Genomic DNA, 19,912 nt, shown 5'->3' with positions numbered 1-19,912 from the left:
AATAGCTGACTGTGAACATCCACTCCTGTGTTTGCTAGGCCCAGCATCGTCTCACAAGAGACAGCTATATTTGGGTCTGTGAGCTTCTATGGATTCTCCTGCTTCTGTCTCCCATGTCACCTCAGAAGCCCTGGCATTGCAGATGTGCATCACGCCAGGTGTTACATGTCTTGGGGGATCTGAACTCGGGTTCCCATACCTGTGAGACCCCTCCAGTTCTAAGTCTGTTATTTTAAAGCCCCTTCTCTGACTTCACCCCAGTGCAGGAGAATGTCATAGGTATGTATTTGTAGATGACTAAGCTGAAAGTAGCATGTTGGGGCCGCCTCTGCAGGGACAAAGACCCTTATCTGAATCCACGGATCTTGATAATAACAATGGCTGAGGGTGCTGCTCGGTGTTATTAAGATATAAGAGGTATAAGAGACCCTGTGTCCAGTCCCCAGCTCCTCAGTGCTGCAGTGGACAACTGCAGCCAAGTCCCTTTGGTTGTGTGAAAAGGGAGCCTGTTAGAGTTTCCACAATGCATGTGCTGGCTGTAATAAGTACCACAGCAGCAACAGCAACATAGACATTGTGGATTAAAGGGGAACGTACTGAGTGTTGACCACCGAGGGGATGGGGTTAAGGAAAGAGAAGGAGGGAGAAATGAACAGACTCTCAGAGGCAGGACCTACATTTTCTCAAAGGGGGTGGGGATTCCAGCATCCAGCGCTGGTAAATGCTAACGCATCCCCCATGTGTTAGTTAACCAGAGAAGGGAGCATTGGAAAGGAGTACGGGGATCGGAGAGTTTATTCCATTCAGCAGCACATCTTTAGGTAATGAGCAAGGTTCCCATAGGATTATGAATATGGTTCTATAATAAAATAGGGAAAAAAACTGAATTCAAGAAAAACGGGAGGGGATGCATGCAGTGGGGAATAAATGACATTTGGCATCAGAAATTCTAGCTTCAAATTTTAGATCTAAGGACTGAGGCTATAGCTCAGTGGGAGGATCCTTGCCTTGGGCCCTCAGACTTAATCCAACACTGCCAAAATAACCATAATAATTGTAATACTTTCAGTTCTGTGATTTGTTAGCCCTGTGACATTAGGGTAGTCAATTAAAACCTGAGAGGTTTTGATTGTTTGTTTGGTTTTTTTTTTCCTTCTGTTAATCTTAAAATAGATGTAATTACCATATCTATCTCGGGGGGTTGAGATGATTAAGCAACATAATGTATTCAGATATATTTTGTGAATTGAAGAGGCCTGTGTTTATGATAGTTCTAGAAACCTGCCTTGATTTTTATGGTATGCAGTAAGGGCTTGGGTATTCACAGACCGGAGTCATGTATAGAGTCATCCACACGGAAGAAAGACCCATCCTGTAAAAATTATAAAATATGCACCCATTACTTCTCTTTCTGCCCCTTATTTTCCTGGCCCAGAAGTTGTATGTCTATAGGTGTTTTTTCTGAATCACTCTGGCAAGCTGCAGAGTTCATTGCCCACCCTCTACTGAGCTTAAGGAGACATTACTTGATAGTAAAGACCACCTGCGAGCACACCACCATGAACAGACTAAAGAGAAGTCTTCCTTCATTCAGTCACCCGAACTTGGGAAGGCACCGACAGAGGAGCAAAGAACATGAATGTCCCCAGTGAGACTCTGAGCCCTGCAAGAGGGCAGGAAGGAAAGCAACCTCCCCAAATGTGTGGCCCTTAGGGTCCCTTCATGCCTCAGCCTGTCTAGTTTCTCCCCCAATCTCAGACTCTATCCAGTGTCTGCTTGTGTTTCATCTTCCCAAGCTTTTCATCTTAATCTCCTGAAGAACCCAAGGAGAGGAAGTCAACTGGATTGTCTGCTGCTTGGGCATATTTGCACGCAAGGGTAGGTGGAGCACACTATTTATAAACGGGGGCGGGGGGGTGCGCTAACGTGAAGATGGAGCTGTGTGCTCAGGAGAGTATCTGGGGATGCGCTCATGAATATGTCTGTCTGTGAGTGAGTGCCCACAGGTGTGTTGTGGCCTCGTTAACATGGAAAGGACACCCTGACACTAATTAGGAGGTGTGTGATAGGAACAATGACAGCAGAACACTTTGGGCATTGCCTGTGATTGCAAGGATGATGTAACACTGTGCAGCAGCAAGACCTTGCTTGCTCATTCTTGGGAAGAGCATTTGGAGTTAAACACAGACATGTTCCAATGTCCGGGTGTGGATCCTGTCCAGGGAGGCTGCGAGTTTCTCATGTATGCCTGCTTGCCTGCAACTCAGAGTGTTGTGGGTAGAGAATGTTGCAGAGTGTGATTGGTGGCAGAGACTGTGCCCTGTTGTTTGTTTATTATTCCCAGGGATGTGTGTAGGGCAGAGCTATCACACTCAGAAGAGAACAGCTGTGTTTGGAAATTACAGTAGAAACAGCACGGGAAATTGAATTAAGAGAAGACACCCGGAGAGGAGAGTCCATCTCTGATGGATGGTATTTCTTACCTGATCTCCATCATTCCCTAGGAGGGAATAAAAACTAGGAAATTGGATTTGAAAAAAAATGGATTAAGACAAATGGCTACTCGGGGGTTTTTTGACCTTAGCTGCTTCCAGTTTTATTAGTACTATGTAAAGAATCTGTGTTCTCACATGAAATGCTTCTGAAGTGTGCCTGTGGCATGCTATTTCAATACGTGGTTTTCTAAAATGCAGGAGTGGTGTACTGGCTAGTTATGTGTCAACTTGACACAGCTGGAGTTATCAAAGAGAAAGGAGCTTCAATAGGGGAAGTGCCTCCATGAGATCCAACTGTAAGGCATTTTCTCAATTAGTGATCAAGGGGGAAAGGCCCCTTGTGGGTGGTGCCATCTCTGGACTGGTAGTTTAGGGTTCTATAAGAGAGCAGGCTGAGCAAGCCAAAGCAAGCAAGCCAGTAAAGAACATCCGTCCATGGCCTCTGCATCAGCTCCTGCTTTCTGACCTGCTTGAATTCCAGTCCTGACTTCCTTTGGTGATGAACAGCAGTATGGAAGTGTAAGCCAAATAAACCCTTTTCTCCCCAACTTGCTTCTTGGTCATGATGTTTGTGCAGGAATAGAAACCCTAAGACAAGTGGTATGTACTTACATAGCGTCCATCTCCAAAATATCTGATTAGTTTGTTTCTGAGTGTGTTACACACTCACTTGCTTTATAGAGAAATAGAGTAAAGAGAACAGAACACTCTCTGGTCTCAAGAAAGTCTTATCCATATTCCAGCCCTTTGCGCAAGGTAGAGTTGACCATGCCCTCATTTGGACCATCACAATTGTGTGCAGTCATATGACAGTCTACTAACAAGGCTCTAAAACACATAAACAAAGAAATTACTCCATCTGTGGTTGTGACTCTTAACACCTAGGACAAAGATACAAACTTGACTTGTTAAAGAAATACATGGGTGACAAGTCCATCATTATGGTGGACATAGAGGGACAGTGTAGAAAGACATATAACATGTGGTCATTTCTGCTCTAAAGGCACCAGTAACCTAGCTGAGGCTCAGAGCAACCTGTCATGAAATATATGTGAGACTGTAGCACAGAGCAAAGTTCCAGTGAGGGGGTGATGAGTTGAGTACGTGTGGATTGGATGGGGGAGAAGCACACTGAGTTTCAAGTCATCTTGAATGCAGTCAGCACACAGAGGAATGGATCGCTTCCTTGTGGAGTATCCTGACAGGCAAGGCCTTTACTGAGTCCTATGGGGTAAGATATAACGCCAGGGAAACACACAAGCAAGCAAGCAAGCATGCATGCACGCACGCACGCATGCACACTGAATGCTTGACATGAAGCATAGAGAAAGACCTGCCACAGTATCCTCTCTAGTAATGTGGGATCAAAAGAAAATGCCAGACAGTGGGGAGGATCTGCCTTCATCTATAAAACACTTACCTAGCATAAGGGAAGCCCTGGGTTGAGTTCCATTCTCGTCACTGTATAAACTGGACATGGTAGCACCTACCTATAATCTCAATAACTAGGAGCTAGGAGCAGGAGGTTCAGCAGTTCAAAGTCATCCTTAGCTACATAGCGAGTTCAAGACCAACTTGGGATATATGTGACCCTATTGTGTGTGTGTTTGGGATAGGCATAGACAGAGCCAAATGAAAGGACATTTTTAAAAAAACATAACTGATAACTCATGTCCCAAAGTATCAGAGTTTTTAAAAAATAATGAAGATGGACTGGAGAGATGACTCAGAGGTTAAGAACCTTGGCTGCTCTTCCAAAGGCCTCTGGTTTTGATTCCTAGCATCTGTGTGCTAGCTCATAACCATAATTCCAGCTCTGGGGGATCCAGCGCCCTCTCCTTGGTCTTAGTGGCATTCTACACATGTAATGCAAATATATACATACATGCTGGCAAAACACACATATACAGACTATTTTTAAAGGAAGAATCAAAAATACTCCCAATACATGGAAGACAAGGGTCATGACGATGTAGTGCTGTTTAGGGAATCCCTGGATAGGTCTTTAATGAGAGGAAAAAATGTCCTGGAGAAGAGCTGATGAAGTCCTAGCCATGCCCACAGTGTATCTAGTGTAGTACTGACTGAGGGTATCTCTCCAGTTCTGATCCCTTTCTTATGATGTTGATGTTAACATACAGGGAGTCCAAGAGGAAGGCCAAAAGTGACTCTTGCTAACTCTGCATCTTGTTGTAAATGTCCATTCTCGGTTTTGAGGAATGGAGTTAAAGGGTTGCTGAAAACAATTGTCTAAGAAATAATGATAGGCTGTAACTATAGATAGGGAACTGGTGAGGGCAGGAACCCCTCAGATGCAGCTGATGGGAAGATCGAGAGAAAGGAGGAAACGGAAGTCCTGGGCCAGTTTCCTGTAAGTAGCAAAACCGTATGCTCACCTTGAAGGGAGGTAGAGTTTGTGGGCAGAGAACACTCTCACTCCTGAGGCAGGGAGGACAAAGGGCTAGGGGAGGAGGGGGGAGGGAATAGTCTGCTAGACTTATTAGAGATTGGGAGTGATTGTGTTTTGCTGAAGGTCAGTGGAAAAAAAAAGGTCCACAGCTTTGTGAAGACAGGAGGAGGCTGGAGAGCTGGCTCAGCAGTTAAGAGAACTTGTTCTTATGGAAGTCCTGGGTTCAAATCCCAGGACCCACATGGTAGTTCACAATGAGCCAAAACTCAGTCTCAGGGAATCTGATGCCTTCTTCTGACCTTTGAGGGCAACAAGCATGTATGTGGTATATATGCATCTATGTGGACAAAATACTCACACGTAACATAAAAGCGAGTAAGTCTAAGAATTTTTAATTGCCTGGTATAAGAGGTCAGAAACAATGGACAGGTGGAGGAGTGTTACGGATCCCTACTTACGGAAGTGGTACAAGAGAATGGTACTGACCTAGGTCTTTGCTTTACAGTAGGGTAAACCCAATAAACCCATAGTCAGGTATACACTGTTGAGAGTCACTTAACCCACCTAATCTTCGGAACATCTTAGGTTACTAACATGTCATACTGCGGTGTATGGATTGTTACTGCCCTACTGGGAGGAGTTGGGGAAGAGTTGGAATTTAGGAGTTAGGAGTTTAGAAGAGCTCCTGGCAGCCTGTTCATTTGGAGCATGGACTAAGAAAGGAAGAAGAGGCAACATACCACAAAGCATTTGAAAGAAGTGGACACGTAGAACTTTATGACTGGTGGTTTTGAAGGATGAAGAAAGATCAAAGATAATTCCTGGGTCTTGAAAATTGTGTTCATGATTAGGCTAATATGTTCAGCAGATAGGTGAGTGCCAATATTGATGAGTAATGCAGGTTGCTGATGGACATTTACAAAGAGTATGTGTATATATATACACACACACACACATATATATATATATATACACACATATATATTTATATATATATACACATATATATTTATATATATATTCTTTGTATATATATACTCTTTAATATTATATATATATAATGTTCAATATCTGTGTCTAATAAAAGATGGATCAGAAAGCTCATGGCTTAAGTTGGAAGGACAGTAAAGTGGACCTATAGGATCCCTGCTCCACAGATAAAAGGCAAGGGAGGAGGTTTCTATTCTCTGCTTCTAATAGCAGCCATGAACAGTATTAGACTATCTTTCAAGTTGACACTTCTTTCCCCGGAGAGAGATGTCAAATCTACTCTTGATCTCTCACACAAGCATAAAGCAGACCCAGAAACTGTGCAATCACTGTTCTACTTGGGAAAAAGCTCACTTATACTCCCCTAACACACTGATCTCAGCCCCAAGGTCCCAGACATACCAAATGTGCATGTTGGAATGCTGTGACTCTAGCTTTCGAAATAGAACAGATAAAAAAAAATGTATGAGCATGTATGTGCTTAAGTTTGAAGCTCCCACTCTCCAGGCACTGTGGTGACTCTCGAGCTTGTTTCAGATAATCTTTCCCTACAGGTAAATTCCTAATTAATGGTGTTCAGGGTGGGGTTAACCGTGTCTCTTTCTGATCACTTGGACCTGTCCCTTTTTCTCAGTTGTTAAGGAAGTTTCCCTGTAGCTTTGACCTCTTGCTTTTGACAGTCATAATATAAGTTTCAGTGCTAGTGCAAGGATGACAATATTATAGTTATCTCTATGACAAGCTAGAAGCAGCTCCAGCAGATGTTATTAAACATAATTAGAGTTATTTTGAAGGACAAATGGCTCAGTGCTATGGGTGGCATCAAGTCAGGGGTGGCACCCAGGGTGTGTTGACCTTGATTTAAGGTTGCAGTGACTGGGTCTACATTTTGAGAGTTTCAAAAGGTGAGTGAGACTTTCCACTCTGTTCCCAACATCTTATTGCGCCTTGACAATTCAATTCTTTTGCCTTCCTTGATTTCAATTATGCTAAATAAACATTATGTTGACAGCAGACAACTGAGAGAACATTAGCCTCCTCTATAGTTAGCTCTAAATGGAAATTGCTTTATAATCTTAAACATACCAAACTGGGGTGGGGAACTGGAGAGATAGCTCAGCTGTCGAGAGCACGCACTGCTTCTGCAGAAGACTGGGGGTTGGTTCCTGGCACTTACATCAGACAGCGCACACACTTCACCTTCAAGGGATCTAGCGCCCTCTTTTGGCCTCCCTGGGTACCTGCACTTACATGCACCTATCCCACACATGCATACAATCACACATGTGTACACATGATTTAAAAAACAAAAATAAGTTTTTTTTTTCAAACATTCAATTGTGAGGTCTCTCCCCTGCATGGCTTGGCTTCACTCAGCCTCTGGAATCAGGTTCCCTCAGGGTGTCGTGACTGTAGATACAGCTAGAGAAGTTCTAACGCTGTCCAGAATTTGATCACTAAGTACAACATTTACAACATGCAAATGCCAACATAAAAGAAAAAAAAAAAGAAAAATAACCAGAAAACCCCCACCCTTTTAATGATAAGTCTCCACGAGCTGCAAATTGTCTGGGGTTGTATTTAAAACATGGCCAAGCCAGCATTGTGCCATACAGTGTGAACTGATGTTTTGTGAGCAGGGTTAAAAAAAGATTCACATCTTTTGTGGAGCGGACATTGACAATTGCAAAACAAGCCAGTGAAGTGGCCTGCAGGCTTCCTGTGGAAGCAGCTACATGGAAACCGGCAGAATAAAGGCTCCTTTATGTGCTTTTAAACTAACGTATTGAGTCCAGCATTTTTTCACAGGGAACATATTTTCAAGCCGTAAATGGCAGTCAGTGGCTCCCTGTAAAATTTCTATAGAAAAGGCTTTGTCTAAGTGGTCTCTCCACAGTTCCCCGAAGGCTGTCAGTGTCCCTCTTGTCTCAGAGTGCCTCGTCAATATAGTGCACTCACCACATTGGACGTCTCGTTTACTTTGGGGCTTATTCTGGGAGGAGAGGATGAAGCATATACAAGACAGGTTCTGAAGGTTCGGGGAAGTGGTTTAGAGTTACTGCTGTGGACTTACTAGTTAGAAGTCAAAGAAGCCTCACTGTGTAACCTCTCTGGACCCATCCTCTAACAAAACTATGGTGGCACCTGGCCACCAAACAGAGGTTATTTCCTCAAAGTGCACTTATCCACTTGCTTTCCCCAAGATTAATAATGAAATAAGGGCATAGAACACCAGAAAACTGCACTGGGAAGAGCAAGAAAGTGCCAGAAGCTGCCTTAGAATTACACTAAATCCACTTAAAAATTGCATTTTAATTCAGAATTTTTACTGTTCCCCCTGATAATTCAGCACTGATCCAAACAGGGTAGTTACAGACCAAGGCTGGGTCAGTTGCCATGTTCCCTTCTTGGCTCTTGTCTTTCTTCCTGGGGTCTCTCTTTTTTTTTTTCTCTTGAAAGTAAATGGGCCCAGGTGTGGCAGTGTGTGTCTGCAATCACTAAAATTGCTGCAAGTTTGAGTCCAGCCTAGACTCTGGAGAGTTTCAGGCCAGTGAGGACAGACCCTGGCTCTAACTAAGTTAGTCAGTAATATAAATGAATGAAACAAACAAGCTAGTTTCTCTCAGATTCATGGGATGTCACATCTTTATATTTACATGCACACACACAAACTCATATACACATATACACATATATACACACAGATGCCACATACCACACAAACAGATGCACACACACATATACACCACATGCATACACACAGTACCACATACCATACTCACACATACATTCCACACACATATACACACATACCCTATACACACATACACATTACATATATAAACACACACATATACACACCACGCACAAACACACATATATACACATGCATATGCCACATACATACACACATACACACACCTCATGTATATGTATATGTATATGTATATGTATATGTATATGTATATGTATATGTATATGTATATGTATATGTATATGTATATGTACACACATACACACACACACACACACATAATATGACCTGCCTTCTTCTAGAGACCAAATATTTCTGAATATTGAATCTGCTTATAGAATCTGAAAATAATAAGAAAGTACCTTTTCAGGAAAGGGGAAATAACTGGGAGAAAAATAGCCAGGAGCAATGACAAAAATCCTTTATTTTCCTTCAGATCTCTGAGATACTAAGAACTCTACTAGCTTAGGATGCTACAGGGAGGCTAATGATTTCATCAGTGGTTTCCCAGGTTCGCAGGATGCTGCAGGGAGGTTAATGATTTTATCAGTGGCTTCCCAGGTTCGCAGGTAGTTTAAAGATCCGGAGGGCTCTCTAGTCATGAGTAGAATGCATATGCAAAATAACTGTGTGGTGTCTCACACCCGCGATTCTAGCCTATGGGGTTGGGGGATCAGGAGATCGAGACCACCTTAGCTACCTTAGTTTTTAGACTAAGCTGGGGCTACAGGAGCTTGTCTCAAGACACAAGGATAATGAGACCTACGGAGCTGTGGCTTAGCAAAAGGCTTGCAACGCAATCATGTGGACCCGAGTTTCAGTCCAAAGCATCCAGCTGGTATGGCAGCATGCTCGTGAATTCTAGGTCAGGGGATGCTGGGATAGGAGGATCCATGGCCTCACTGGTCAGTTCCTCTAGTTGAATCCGTGAGCTCCAGGTTCTCTCTCCAGTGGGAGACCCTGTCTCAGAAACTAAAGTGAGGGGCCTTTGAGGAAAACGTGGCAGTTACTGATAGCATTTGTAAGAATGCAAATGCACACACACACACACACACACACACACACACACACACACAGGTACACACACACGTGGACACATTCATAAATATATGGCACACAGGCCATAACAAGAACAAAGCAGAATTATACAATCTCGGCAGCATAGGGCTTATCATCATTCAGAGTAGCAGAGCACAGAGGACGCTTTCCTGCTGTTGTGGTGGGGGAGGCCTGGGACAGGAGGAGTTGACAGCCTAGCTTGTGATGACAAGAAAGGTTTCTGGTTTTGGTCATGATACAGTTAACTAGGGTCGGGGAGGTGTCCGGCCACAGTGAGATACATTTATGAGGTAGCAATTTCCAGACCCGGGATCTTTCCTCTCGTGGCTCTGCTCAGCCATTCCTTAGGTGTTGGGAGAACTTAAGCACCTTTTGCAGCTGGAGGAAGAGAGAGGGAGGTTTGTTAATGAAATTGGCAGAAATTAAACACATGGATGTAGCTAGCCACAGGAAGCTGGGAAATGTCAGTTGTATATCAAAGAGACCGGGGAAGTTAGGATGCCTCATCAGTATCTATCAAGGACAGATAACTTCCTCACCCAACACCCTTCATACCCACTGGCCAGGTTTCAGAACATCACAGCTCTATTCCAGGTACATCCGGAGCCCACTCTGCTTCTGTTGCCAGGATTCTCCATCTTTCAAGGCACCTGTATCTGAACTTCTCCTTCTCGGTATTATCTATTAGGAGGTGTGTGTGTGTGTGTGTGTGTGTGTGTGTGTGTGTGTGTGTGTGTGCAAGCAGTCATGGCAGCTCTGCATACAGAAGAGCTTTTCCAAATGTCACTGCTTTCACATGTTCCACTACAACCACCCTGGCCTTGGTCGCAAGTCCTTCCTGTAATCTACCTCTCCTATTGGTCAGGAACCTCTTTGTTCCTTTTCCCCTTCTTCTCTTCCTCTTTCTTTCTTCCTTCTCCTGTTCCTTGTTTTCTCCCTTCCTCTTCCTCATCCTCTTCCTTTTCTTCTTCTGCTTTCTCCTCTTCCCGTTAAGAGCTGGATCCTTTTCCTATTTATGTTTAGTATATTCCGATGGAATTCCTCCTGTTATCCCAGTCCTCAGCATCTGTGATGTGTTAGCATTTGCATCCCATTCTTTAGGATTGGGCTCACCTCCAGTCTACTCTTTGTATCTGCCATCAAAACTGCAGTAAGTCTTTACTGATATGAAGTTTTGACTAGCCTTTGTTTCCTAGGCAACTGAACACAGGATGTGGACCTGGAGGAGAGGGGTGGAAGGTTCCCTATATGAGATTATTGTCACACATGCTTTTCTATGTCTGGGAGGGAAACCATTTAGATCCTGTAAGAAGCAGAGTGAGGCCGGTGGCTGTCCAGCAGAGTTTCTTGCTTGAAGTTCCTAATCAGCACAGGGGTCGCATCACAGGAACACTGAGCTTGAGAGTTCTTGGTCCAGGGCTACACCTGTATATGCATTCACTGTCTCTTGATCACCTTCCTATAGAAGTAGGCACCAGTTACAGCGTCATTTCCCTGCATAATGAACTTGGAGCTCCAAGTCACTGCTCTACCAATGAACTTTCCATACACAACTCATTCATAAATCGAGGCTGGCCTGTCCCGGGCGTGTTATTCAGAGATAGCATTTATCTGTGCTTCATCAATATGAGCTTGTCAGCCTGACTTATGTGTGCTTTCCTCTGCCCTCGGTTTTGATGATAGCCTTGCCTTTAAATTGTAATAGTCTCTTTCTGTTTGGAGAAACATTCCCTTTTGGAGGGCCTTCAAATGCTCTCATGAATCGGAATAGTGATTTCATTTTATCTTGCAATTTATCTTTAGTAGGGCCCACAGCTAAGAGCATCTTTTATACACAGGCAAAGGAGAAACTGTAGAAAAATGGCAAGCTATTGAAAAATAGGAAGAGGCGGGGAAAGGGCATATTCCTGGTATTATAAATGGTTAAAGAACTTTAAAGTTTATAATTCTTTGTGTGTGTGTGTGTGTGTGTGTGTGTGTGTGTGTGTGTGTGTGTGTGTGTATGAGTTTATGTGTTCTGCATACAGAAGGGAATGGTCTAAACAATCAAAGCAAAATAACTAATTAACATAAAAGTTGTGAGAATCTTATAGTTTGGTGACTCGGAGACATAACTCATGGATCTCTTCCCTCTGTTTGGACACATTTCAGTCTGCAGGTATCAACGTCCAGGTCACACACTTTGTTTACCCTGATCTGTGTGCATGTGGCATCTGTGCAGAGACATACTCTTGCCTGCATCAGGCTATAAAGTAAAATAGCATCGAACCTCAGTTCTGGAGATGTTCCCCCTTAGGAAACTTCCTCTCCACTTACCAATCAACATTTCCCATTGTTAGCCGAGCAACTGACAGAGGATGATCACAAATGGTGCTGACACAGTTCTGGGAAAGGTGGAAAGAAAAAGCAGGGATGCTGTAAGCTCGTCAGAGAGCAAGGCTGTCAGAGATGGTGCTTCCGTGTAACAGAGAGTACTTTGTTTGCCCCGATCCCACCCTTTCTGCACCCCTGCAACGACAAGAAACATTTTCTCGGCCTGTTATTCTGACTTGTGCTGGCAGAGTCAGACTATAAAGCCGCTGTAGTTAAGAATCGAGTGAATACAAGTCATAGTTAATGGCCTTCCCTTTCTGTATTTAAAACAATGCTGCAAGCCTGTGCAAGAAGCATCTAATTTGACGCGTTTTGTTGTATCTTTTGATGGCTCATTGCCACTGTCAGAACGGTGAGGATAATTTCAGTGTCAAACAGCTCTCTTCTATCTCCAGTCCGCGATCATCCTCCTGGCACTGCCTTCGTAGACTGCAAGTCACCTTTGTGTTTAATGTTCACTAATTGGCAAATACCTCTGTAAAGGGTTTTGCAGAAATTGAATTGCGAAGGTGTGGCATAAAATCAAAGAAGCCTACATATGCATGAGCATGAACTGAAAGCGAGTTTATGAGCCGAAGAAGAGCACCAGTGTTTAAAGTGGGGCATTATGATGAAATACTCTTATACGTTATCCTGAGCACTGGATGCTAAAGCATATACAAGACAGCTTACATATTCTCTTAACTACACTGACTGCGTTTTGAGAGCTGCTATAAAAGTAGCCTCGGTGTATTGGCGTGACCTGAAATTGTAAAACACCAACAGCATCCATTAATTCAGGGGGGAATTATAGGGGATGGGGAGATGGCTCAGTGGGTAGGAATGCTTTTTGTACAAGCTTAAGGACCTGAGTTCAAATCCCAGGCACCTAGTAAAAAGCAGGATGATGTCACAGTTATTATAATCCCAGTGCCATCAGTTGGGAGAATTGCTGAAGGTTGCTTGCTAGCAGTCTAGCTGCAAGTTAGTGAACATGTCTCAAGGGCAAGAGATGATAGAGCTGGATACCCATATCCTCTCTGGATGTTCATGCATATATAGGCATATCTGTACACATACCTGTATGTACATGCTTATTTACCATACACACATAATTTAAATGAAAAAAAAAACCATCACTTAAATCCCATGAGTTGTCTTCTGAGTCTTTTTAAACACAAACCAAAAAGAGCATTGCATTTTATATTTGAATTAAAAAAAACTATGAAATATGAAGAATAATGTATAAATCATTAAGCTGCATAGATTAATATTTTATAATAATCCCAAGTTTACAAGTTTCCAGGCCCTTATTTCCTTTCTTTCTTTCTTTCTTTCTTTCTTTCTTTCTTTCTTTCTTTCTTTCTTTCTTTCTTTCTTTCTTTCTTTCTCTCTTTCTCTCTCTCTCTCTCTTTCTTTCTTTCTTTCTTTCTTAGAGTTGTTTATTTTATGCATATGAGTGCACTGTAGCTGTCTTCAGACACACCAGAAGAGGGCATCAGATCTCATTACAGTTGGTTGTGAGCATCCCATTACAACGTGGTTGCTGGGACTCAAGTTCAGAACCTCTGGAAAAGCAGTCAGTGCTCTTAACCGCTGAGCCATCTCTCCAGCCCCATTTAAAATTTTTAAAATTTCCTTTATGTGTATGGATGGTTTACCTACATGTCTATGTACTGCATGTATCCCTAATGACCACAGACACCATAGAGGGAGTCAAATACCCTGAGGCTGGAGTTTCTGACAGTTGTGAGCCACCGCATGGATGCTGGAAATCAAACCCAGATCCTCTTCAAGTGTAGCAAGTACTCTTAACCATTGAGCCAGCCCTCTAGCCCAAGGCCTTTATTATTATTATTATTATTATTATTATTATTATTATTATTATTTAGTAGTAGTAGTAGTAGTAGTAGTAATTTTATCATTACTATCTCTATTTTAACACCTAAAGATATGTGGAAACCTGAATTTCCTAGGACTTGGAGACTTGCATTTCTCTTTTAAAAGCATCCCCCACAAACACTTTTAGGATCCTATGGCTGTCTGTGTGCTAGTGCTCTGGGTCACTTGCAGATGACACCCATCAAATGGAGCTGACACCTCTTGATGGAAATTGGGCCCAGTGGGTTCCTTTACGGCCTCCAAATGTGCTTCGCCTCCGCTGAAGTTTCTGCTTTATTGCTGACACTCTGCTGACCACCAGCATAGACTGCTGTAAAACATGATGCTTTATCATCTGTTTGGGGGTCTCCAGTGCTGAGCACTTTATGAAGAGACTTTAACGGTCAGAGAACCTTTATGAGTCCTGCCTGCTAAAATGCTTTACCTAGAAATTCTTAGAGGGATGCTTTCATATTTACTTTCTGAGGGCTTCCAGGAACAAAGGCAGGTCTTTTATTGTCCTTTCTATTCCTTGTGGTCAAGAGCTACTGGTTCATGTAGGCATTATGAATCTGGCAATGCTTATGTTTGGGGTTATAATTATTTTTGCTAATAAATTGAACTTGTAGCATTCCCATTAAGACAGTTTTAATGAAGAAGTTTGTTTTCCTGGAACTCAACTGGTAATAGAATGTTAGAGGTGCTTTGTATGCAGCTATTGGTATATTTCTCAGATAAATCAAACCCCTGGTGGAGCATAAGGCATGGTTTATAGTCTTCCCCTTGTAATTTGTTCCGTAAACAATGACATTACCTGTTAGGTTACGTTTTTCCTCCGGGAGCCCTGTCCTCGTTGTATGGCCAAGTGAAAAACCAATGTATCAGAAAGGCCCCTCAAGGTCCCAGCTTTAAACCGGGTAGGAAAGACTCATCCACTTTAGGGTACTTGCTTACCGTCGTCCAACAAAGATTGAGCTAACTGCCAGACTTGTGTGAGGAAAAAAGGGTGAAGGAGCAAGGCTGACAGAAGCCAAAGAGAGGAGAAGACAAAATCCGAATCCACGTGAGAATACCCCCAATGGAAGATGAGACATGGCTTTTGATATTCGTGAGTGTTGGAATCCCATATTGTATACCTCCTCTCCCAGGGAAGGAGTGTTCTTCCTTCAGTAGATGGGAGTGGGAAGAGGTAGGAGCAGCCAGGATCATTTAAAATATTTAAATAAGTAAAACTTACAATGCAGTGCAAGTCTCGATGTAAATTTTTCAGACCTTCCATCACCCTTAAAGGAAATCCTGTACCCATTAGCTGTCCCTTCTCGTTTTCTCCCGGTCTACCCTGTTCAGCTCTTGGCAACCATGAATCTGCTTTTGCTATATATACATTTGCTTATTGTAGTCATTTCACACAAATAGAATCTGTGCTCTGTGCACTCCTGTGACTACCTTCTTTCTCCATAGCATGATGTTTTCAAGGTGAATCCGCCCTGCAGCAAGCACCTTCTTGGTTGCAGTGGAATACCAGGTGATGGGCATTTAGGTTGCCTCTACTTCTTAGCTTTTCTGGAGAAGTATTTAGGGATCAGTTCCTTTAATTTACTTTTAGATTTATTTATTACATGAATACTAGTATTTGCTAGCATGCATGTATATGTGTGCATGTATGTATGTATGTATGTATGTACATCACATGTGTGCCCACTTCCCCCAGGGGCCAGAAGAGTGCATTGCATCTCCTGAAATTGGTGTTATAGCTGATTATGGTGGGAACTGGGAATAGAGCTCATGTCATCCGTCCTCTGTGTGAGCAGCAACTGCTCTTCACATCTCTCCAGTCCCCTTGGACTAATTGCTAATCTAGACATGTTTTCGTTTCTCTGTGTAGCCTACTTTTAAGCAGTTATAAATTAAGATAGCAAATGCCCCCCCCTCAATTTTACACATTTATTTGCTTCGCAGCTGCTGTTTCTTGCCTTTCCCATCTACCACCCTCCCCAACCCCCCCATAATTTTCAGTGGCTCTAGAGGAGTAATAACATCCTCTAACTTTTACTAAGCACCAGATGCTCTGCTAGGCACGGAGCAGCTATGGTAAGATTTCTCAGCCAGCCCACACTCCTCGGAGGAGGCTGAGGCTTAGAGAGGCTGTGGAAAGCCTGGTATCACTTTACAAGAAAGAAAGATGGAGTAACTGGGACTGGGACCCAGGTTCCTGTTGCTCAGCAAGTCCGGAGCACTCCGCTGCCTCTCACATGACCACAGGAGTCACATGACCGCAGGCCTTGCACCTGTTCATCTCTCTGTGAATCCTCTTCTATCTATGAAAATGACCCGAATTTGATGGAAAGTAAAGAATGTGATTCAGAGCATCTGTATGCTGCCCTCAGGCTGGGAGCAGCAGTTTGTGCTTCTCCTTTCTGATGAAACGAGAAGGAAACATTCCCCTCTGTTTGAATAAGGGCGATTGCCTAGTTGGATTGGGGCTTATCCCGATTCTTCCCTCTGACCTCTAGCCCCTCAGTTGTCCCATCAGGAGCAGCCATTTTGCTCTCCTTCATGGCACAAACAGACCCCACCATGCACAGGACCTGTGCGTCAACACCCCTTTGGACTTTCAAAATCTTACAGTCATAAAACCTGCAATTCCTTTTGCGAGTCATTACTTTCTCTTGTCTCAATGCACGTTCTTTTATTTTTACAGATGTCTGGATGTAATGTAAGCATTTGATGTATATTCAGTATATACAGTGTCTAAAGGATCACAAGAAGGTGGTTAGTGTTTCCATACCCTGAAACATTTTGTGTTCTGTTGATGTGTCTGGGTGTGTGCACCTGCTTGTCTCTGTGTGTAACCATGTGCATGTAGTACCCATGGAGGTCATACGAGGACATCAGACCTGAAACTGAAAGTATAGGCAGTTGTAAACTGTGGACGTGGGCACTGGGAATCAAACCCAGGTCCTCTGCAAGAGCAGCGAGTGATCTTAACTACTAAACTCCCCCCTCCCCAGGACATTTTCAAAAAAATGTCTGATTAACATGTAAAGCTTGGAAGATGGGCTGTAACTCAGTTGGTAGGGCATCTACATAGCAAACAAAGTCCTGGTTCAGGCCCTGGCACCATATAAACCAGGCATGGTGGTACAAGCTGTATTCCCAGATCTTGGGAGGTAGAGGCAGGTTAAAGGCCATCCTCATTTATTTATCAGGTTTAAGGCCAGCATGGACCGCATATGACATTGTCTCAGAATCAAAGAAAAAGAAACAATGAACTGTAATAACCGTAGTTACTGGGTGCTTGTCATTTCAATACATGCATACAAACAGTGCTGGCCAAAATAAGAATGGCTATATGGTTGTCATAGATTTGTATTTGGGACCATTGAATTCCTATCTTATAATAATTCATAAAATGTAAAGTGGGCTTTCCCTCTTTCTTTTGTGTAACCTGTGGGACACTCTCCTGGAGTTGTCATACCCTGATGGCCTCTTAGTCATTCAGATGGCCCCTTAGTTATTCTTCCTGGCCCCTTGGGCGTATGTCTCCTTGCTGGTGCAGATGTCATGGGAGTGAAATGTCTCTGTTTCTTGCTGGTAATTCAGAGGCACACCATCCTTTCTGTCAACAGCTCTGCAGCTGCTCAGCATTCTAATCTGTTCTCCAGCAGGTGTCAGTCACACTTGCCATGGGTCAAGTCCAGAGCAGGTGTCTTCCAGTCTTACTCTCGTCCACACTGCCTGCAGCGGGACCTCGTTCCTCTTGTGTTTTTGCAGTTCCTGGAAACTCTGTAAGAAATGCTTCACCTCTCTTCTCCTCTGGTGCTGTGTCCATTGCTTCCGCAGTGTTAGAGGTCCATTTGTCCTCTCCCTGTTCACTGGTCTCAGAGGAGAGAGCATCTCCCTCCATGGGGCCATTGCCTCTGTGCCTGACTGTCTGGACTCTGCCTTCTCTGCACCTGTGTCATCTCTAATATCTTCTCTCTTCTTCCTCTTCCTCTTCCCTTCTCATCATCTTCATGTTAACGTCAGTTTTCTCTTCAAGTTCTTTTTATATCCACTGACCTCCTTCTAAAAAACAGTGGACACCTTCCTTTAAACTCCTTATCCCCAAACCCTACTGTCCATGCCTCTACTGTTTCCTTAACTTCCAATTCTTCTGAAATCAGGTTCTCTCTTCTCTCTCTCTCTCTCTCTCTCTCTCTCTCTCTCTCTCTCTCTCTCTCTCTCTCTCTCTTCCCCCAAATTAGTATTAGCACTGAAGTCTGTGCCACTAAAATCTCCAGATCGTCTAAAACATTTTTCAAATATGAGCTCTTTCACTGGAGAGAGCAATCCTGGATATATAGGTATATAAAAGACATATGCAAATCAAAACCCTACTGGTAGTAAATCATAAAATTTTATTTTTGAACAGTCTTTTGGTGAACATGCAATTTTACCATTTATTACAACTAAAAACAAAGTCTGCATGCTAATGAGATGGATGAATGAAATATTGGCTGAATATTTGAGGCTTCAGAGTATAGAATATCTTAAAGCTTTTCAGAGTTGATTCATTTTAATTTTATAATTTAATGCTTAGAGCACAGTGTAGCATAAATGCGTACCAAAAAAAAAATCAGAAATATGGGTACAGCATCTCAGACAGACATTGTTAGGCATTCTGACCTTGTCTCAAGCAAATAACCATCAAATAATTTTCTTATGAAACCCCAGTCAGCATTCAAACAGCAGCTTTTCAAATACAATTCACCCTCAAGATGAGCTAGTTTCAAACTTATATGGTGAGGTGCGCCAGTGTCAAGATAACAAGGAGACTTTGTTTTCCATAATGAAGCTACTGCGTTTCTGCAAGAGCGGGGGTTTTTGATTTATAGTTGAAAACATGGTAATCCATAACCGGCAATGGTCTCCAACCTAAGCTGTGACATCTCAGGCATTGTTTGCTGGTGTTCTGGGGCCTGACAGCCAATTCCCTGCAAAAGATGTACACTGTGTGTTCAGAACCAAGGCTGTGGTGAAGTCCTGGGATGCAACACCAAGAGAAACACCTTGGGTTCACTAAGCCTTTGCTTTTGAATTGCATCTTCTGTCATCATGTGTTCAGAAACTCTTTACTCCTTTCAAACTCCCCCGACCCCTACACTCATGGATACCACCCCACATGGATCTCCATGCACAGTTTAAGGATCTGTTGTCTATATCTCCTAACTTCTGAGACCCCTCCTTCATACCGTCTACATGGGGTTCTTGGCTGGACCAAATTAGGAGGTTATACTCATTTCTCTCTGCCTCTTACTTCCCTCCTCAGGGTCTTCTCTTGTCTCTTTCCTACTTGCCCTGGGAAAATGCATTGGGCTCAGTATGTGTTCTCTCCTCTCTAGCCTCCTTTCCTAACATTGCTCACTGTAGCCTGTGTTCCATATCTGCAGTCCCTCATGCTGCAAGGCTCTCCCAGCCTTCCTTGGATTTTATTCCGTTCATTTCCTTTGCCTCTGAGATTCCTTCTCCTGTCTCCCACCCCCATATCTCTGCTTTTTTTAAAATATATGCTTAGATGCTAAAACAGCATCAAGTTCTACCTTCCCTGTGTGGAATAGCATCTACACCATGTCTTAGATATATAGTGCTGTCATGAAGTTCAGAGATAACCCATGTATAAAGTAAAAAGGCTTTTTTTTAATTTAAAATATAATTTTGTCACTTTTCCCTCCCTGTTCTTTCTTCCAGCTCCTCCCATGTCCCTCTCGCTCACCCCGATTCCCTCCCAAATTATGTCCACCTTTTCTTTAATTTATATCTAGCTATCTCTATCTAATATATAGATATAGAGATAATAGATGATAGATATAAAGAGGGCGGATCTATACTGCTGAGTCCACTGAGTGTTGTTTATGTATAGATACTTTTAGAGTGACTTCTTAGTATTTGATAACAATTAGGGCTCATCCCTAGCGATGACTAACTCTT

General features: G+C 43.0%; 1 protein-coding gene across 12 annotated transcripts in view; it reads left to right on the top strand.

Annotated features, from left to right (window-relative positions):
• Positions 1–19,912, top strand: part of Atxn1 (ataxin 1) — a 409,435-nt gene that overhangs the window by 178,386 nt on the left and 211,137 nt on the right. For 3 of the 12 annotated variants that reach the window (XM_029468381.1, XM_029468380.1, XM_029468378.1), the window contains one exon: positions 1,797–1,878. The exons of the other annotated variants lie outside the window; for them this stretch is intronic. The gene's annotated coding sequence lies outside the window, so the exon portion shown is untranslated. The remainder of the gene's footprint in view (positions 1–1,796; positions 1,879–19,912) is intronic. 12 annotated transcript variants of the gene reach the window in all.

This window comes from Mus caroli, chromosome 13, assembly GCF_900094665.2.
Source record: "Mus caroli chromosome 13, CAROLI_EIJ_v1.1, whole genome shotgun sequence".
NCBI classification, from domain to species: Eukaryota; Metazoa; Chordata; class Mammalia; order Rodentia; family Muridae; genus Mus; species Mus caroli.
This window is presented reverse-complemented; position numbering and strand designations above follow the sequence as displayed.